Here is a 5,807-nt window from a genome sequence, read left to right as displayed (position 1 = left end):
ATAAATCATACTACTTGTGATTGCAGAATAATGTCCTTTTTATAAATTACATTTTTGGCCAGTACATACAGAAATAGGTTTAGTTGTGTTATTTTCATGTATATATATATATACATATATATATATACATATATATATACATATATATACATATATATATGTATATATATATATATCACTATATTTTCTTCCTATTCTCCCAACTGCTCTTTCCCATCCCCTTTAATCTAGGTGTTGATATTTCCTTAGTTTCCTATTTCCAGGCAGTTGATTAATTTCCTAGCTAAAAAGTACAATGAATCTTTTCTTGTTTTCCTTTTTGGGACTAGTTCATGAACTCCCAGTCCCCCTGCCTCTGCTGCCTAAGTGTTGGAATTATGAGCCCATCTCTGATGACTATTTTTATCTGAATATTTTTCAACATAAATTTAAACAAAATTATAGCAGAAGTCAAAACATTGGTGCTTTTATAGCCAGAACACGAAAGAACAGCAAGTGTTAACCTTTGCCACGTCAGCTCATGTTTCTCTCTTCCTCCATTTTCTGATCCACTTTGGATAAACCACTTGAGGCTTACCAGCATTATTTTTTAAGCAAACATAAATGCTTGTAGGAAAGTGTCATATGTTCTAAGTGTATGGCTCAAACAATTTTTTCAGAGTGAGCACGTCTACATAATTATGATCAGCATCGGCAAGATCATAAATATATCTATCAACTTCCTGTTACACCTTAATTCCAAATGAATTCCAGCCCTGGCTTCTATCCCTCTATAATAATTTTACTGCTTTTTAAACTTTATTAAAAATGCAATCATTTTGATTTTACAATTTTTTTTGTGTGTGTGGATTCTTTGCTTTAAGAATGGCTACCTTGGCTCATTGTAGCTCTGCGCACTGACAGGAAGAGCATCGTCACCTGGCTGCTCGCTGTCCTTGCATACTTTTAGGACTGCTGGTGGCCGCTGGTGGCCGCTGGTGTCTGCAGCTGCTCCTCTGTGTGCTGTGCCCACTGCCTGGGCCCCGCCCCTCCTGTTCCAGGCTGTGCTGGCAGAGCCTTCTGCAGCTTCCTTCTGGGATGACGGAGTTTTAAATGCCTACCTAGTCTTGTGATGTTTTCCTCGCAACCATTAGGGTTGGGTTTTGGGGGGGGGGGGCATTTTTAATTTTTGTACAATATGTTTTAAATTGTGAAATGGGTCGTTTGTATTTTCCTTGACAAAGAAATTGAGACTTAAGATGCCATTTGCTTACTGCCACACATTTTATCAGTGGCAGGTGCTAAACCAGGATGTGGACTTACTGTTGTCATAATGTCTGCTTTTCTCCAACATTATACTTCCCTGAGCACCTGGAATGGATTGTAATGGTAGTTTTTGTTATTCTTGTAAGGTTGCATATCTAGAATAAAAATCATGAAATGCTTAAAGTAAGACATTTCAAAAGACCTGGAATGGCATCAGGGAAAGCCGGAAAGGAATGTGGAGAGCACAGAGCTATAAAGAATTTGCCATCTGAAGAACTCGCGGGAAACAGTTTATCAGAAACACTAGCATTTGAATCTTCAGACAAGTTGAATATTGGTTTAAATTAAGTAAAATAGATAGTGAAGAAAAATTCAATTATGACATACAAAACACACCATTTAACACCCTAAGGTAAATTTTGGAAAAACAAATGAAAGGACAGATTTTTATTTTAAACTCCAGTAAAACATTTTGCACACTTTCTAGACTTTTATGTAAGAACTGACTCGCTCCTGAAACTTGGTAAGATGCCAAAAATGAAAACATTTCACTGAAAAGTAACATTCAGTAATGTATATCTAGAATGCTCAAGGAAGAAGATCTGAGAATGGAAAAGTGCTGTGAAAGACTATTTCCATATTTACAGATTAAGTAGGGAACTTAGTGTCACTCAAAGCTCACTCCTACATTGATTGAAATAAAATTTAGATCACATTCAGTTGTACAACCTACTAACTTTTCTTCACTTAACGATTCTGCACAACTGTCTCCAAACTGTTGCTATCCAGATGTTCAGTGTCAGGGTCCTTGAAGCTTGTAGTCTCAATAAATATTTGAACTTGCCCAGTGAATGCTTTAGTCAGAGCAACATGAATGCCATTTTCTGTCCTAACAGTGAGGTAAAACCAGGTTGCTTTGGAATGGGAGCAGCCACGCTGCACCTCTGCTCATTATCTTTGAAACTTTCAGACTTTTTCAAGCATTGCTTTTGTTGGACATCCCATCTAGATCTGTTCTTGTACAAACATCTCTGAGTTGCTTCCTGCTTTACTTTGTCCCTTCTGCATAGTTAGGGAAAATGTGCAGGCATCCCTGTCAGTCCTGACTGAGAGAATAAGCAGAAACCTGTGGCAACTGACATCCTCTGTCCTGCAAGAGCAGGAACCAGTCAGCATATTGTCGTGGACAGACAATAGCAGCTTTGAGTAAGTCCTTACCTAACTCTGCACTTCACTCAAGAACCCTCAGCCTTTCTAGTCCCTTACTTTCTACTACAAATTTGCTTGTGGCCTTTGAAGGTCTTTAGCTAGTTTTTTGGGGTTTGTTAAAAAAAAAAAAAAAAAACCTTTTCGCCCACTTTACTAAGGGTTTATTTTCTTTATTAGTTGTCTTAAGTCAAATTCAGAATGAAAAAGAGAGGGAAATATACTGCACTGAATTTGGAGAAGAAAATGAAAACCCTAAGTAGAATTGAAGCTGGGCAGTCTCTTAAAAGGGTTATGGATGAATTTGGTATCTGCAAATCAACATTTGCTGGTGGAAATGCAAACTTGTACAACCACTCTGGAAATCAACCTGGCAGTTTCTCAAAAAAATTGGAAATAATTCTACCTGAAGACCCAGCTATACTATTCCTGGACATACACCCAAAAGATGCCCCATTATGCCACAGGGGCACATGTTCCACTCTGTTCATAACATCCTTTTTCATAATAGCCAGAAGCTGGAAACAACTCAGATGTTCTTTAACAGAGGAATGGATACAGAAAATGGGGTACATTGACACAATGGAATACTATTCAGCTATTAAAAATGAGGACATCATGAATTTTGTAGGCAAAATGGATGGAAATAAAAAATATCATCCCAAGAGAGGTAACCCAGACCTAAAAGGACATGCATAGTATGTACTCACTGATAAGTGGATATTAGTCATAAAGTACAGAATACCCATAATACACCCCCACAGACCCACAGAAGTTAAATAAGAAGGAGACCCAAGCAAGGATACTTGAATCACACTTAGAAGGGAAAACAAATTAGTCATAGGAGGTAGAAGGAGGAAGGGAACTGGAGTGGGGCGGGATCAGGAGGGGAATGGGGAGGCAGGATCAGGTGCAGGGAAAGACAGAGGGCCAGAAGAATGAGTGGAAATCTGAAGTTCCCTGGGGTTGGGGGTGGGAGTTGGGAGAAAGAATCTTCAGGAAATCCCAGAGATCTGGAATAGGGAAGGCTCCCAGGACTCAATGCAGGTGACCTTAGCTGAGATACCTAACAGTGGGAACATGGAACCTGAAGAGGCCACCTCTTGTAGCCAGACAGGACTCCCAGTAGAAGGATAGGGACACCAACCCACCCACTAAATTTTCAACCCAGAATTTGTCCTGTCTAAAAGAAATGCAGGGGTGGAGCAGAGACTGAAGGAAAGGCCAACAAATAACCAGCCCAACCTGAGACCCATCCCATGGGAAAACACTAATACCTGACATTAATAATACTCTCTTATGCTTATAGACAGGAGCCCAGAATAACTGTCCTCTGAGTGGCTATCCCCAGGAGTGGACAGAAACAGAAGCAGATACCCACAGCCAAACATTAGATGGAGGTCGGGGACACCTATGGAAGATTTGGGGGCAGCATTAAAGGCCTAGAAGTAGATGAGAACCCCACAGGACAAACAACAGGCTCAACACATCTGGACCCTTGGGAACTCTCAGAGACTGCCACCGACCAAAGAATATGCACAGACTGGAACAAGGCCCTAGACACACATGTAGCAGACAGGCAGCTCAATCTTCATGGCTGCCTTGCCCTCAGTGGGAGAAGATGTGTCTAATCTTGATGTGCCAGAGAGGTGGAATACCCAGAGCAGTCCCACTCTCTCAGAGAAGGGGAGGGTAGATGGGAGGAAGCAACAACATTTGAAAAAAAAAAAAAAAAAAAACATCAGCAACAAAGTATGGACTGAATTTTCTGCTGAAACAGGATATCCCATTAGAAGGGACTCCAAAGAAAAAAAGGCTTGACAGAAACCAAATATGGTAATGTAGATGATACAGTTTGCATGTGGTACCAACAGAAATGCTTATCTGGTGTCCCTGTTAAAGGCATGGAACTTCAGGCTGCTGCAGAAAGATTTACACGGTGTTTTGGCTGAACAGATTATAAAGGCAGTACTGGTTGACTTTTTATATTTTGAAATAGACATGAAATTTTGGGAACCCAAAACACGTAGGGAACATGTTTGAGGTTCAGTTTCAAAACATGGTTAGCCATTTTTAAAAAAAAGTGTCTATGATAATTCAAGAGGAAAAACTACATTTAGCCTAAATGTACAATGGGGATGAGACTGAAAATCAATGCCAGAGAACACTCAAGCAAGTAGAAAAGATACCTGCCTACCAGGGAGGAAAATAAACAAAGAATAGTTGTCTGCCCTTACGTGTGCAAATGCAAACGGAACTCACAAACTAACATCAGTCATTATTGGAAAGGCAAAAGTACCCAAATGTGTGAAAAAGGACACAAGTCCATTCTCTATAATACACTAACCTAGTAATGATGCTTTAGTTCGCAAGAGGATGGTTTTCAGAATGATTCTTTCAAAATTTTGTTCCTGAGGACCAGCATTTTCAACTTAATGATCTAAGATTTCCTGAAGGGGAAGGACATCATGGCAGCATTAATTCTGGATAATTCTCCAGTTCACCCTTCTGCTGAACCCTTAAGCAGCAAGGATTGGCCAATAAGGTGCATGTTCTTTACCCCTAATACTTCAATTTTGACTCAACCAATAAATCAAGGTGTGATCATGAGCAGCAAACAACTTAAGAGATGGAAACGACTTGAGTTTTGTGATTTAGGGGGAAAATGAGGATGAACAGGATAGAAGATCAAAGGGAATTTCTAAAATTATAATCTACAGTGTGAAAACTGGAATTTCAAACAGCCCAAAAGGAACCTGTTTGTGATCTTCGAGGATTAGAAGATGGGGATTATAGAGAAATTCTCGAGAAATGTACAGTTAGAAACCACATTGGGTAGTGACAAGGTCTGGTTAGTTAATGTAATAAGGAAAAAGGTTGTTCCAACCAAACAAAAGAAGAGATAACCATGGAAGCTGTCCTAAGTGGGTGGCTGAAAGGCAAACTGCTGAATTTAAATTATCTACTGTAAAAGATACTTTGGACTAACTTCATAACTTTGTAGATGCCACACCTAGTTTCAAAGATTCCATGTCACACTAAAAGAGATGCAACAAAATATACCCAAGAAAGTGTTCGAACATAAAATTCATTCAAGAATTGGTAGATTTATTTTGCAAAATGATCCTCATAATTTTAAGGATACTTCCAATATGCCTTCAATTTGTAGTTCTAGTAATAAACTATGTAAAGATAATTGCAATTATATAATGTAAACTTACTGTTAGTTGTCATTGTTTTAGTCAAACACATCATTTTTCAAATCAATGCCCATTTAAAATTAGTTTGAGCCAGGCAGTGGTGGCACATGCCTTTTAATCCCAGTACTTGGGAGGCAGAGGCAGGCAGATTTCTGA

The sequence above is a fragment of the Mastomys coucha genome, chromosome X (genome assembly GCF_008632895.1).
Source record: "Mastomys coucha isolate ucsf_1 chromosome X, UCSF_Mcou_1, whole genome shotgun sequence".
Classification (NCBI taxonomy): domain Eukaryota; kingdom Metazoa; phylum Chordata; class Mammalia; order Rodentia; family Muridae; genus Mastomys; species Mastomys coucha.
The sequence above is the reverse complement of the archived record's forward strand: the minus strand, read 5'-3'. Positions refer to the sequence as shown.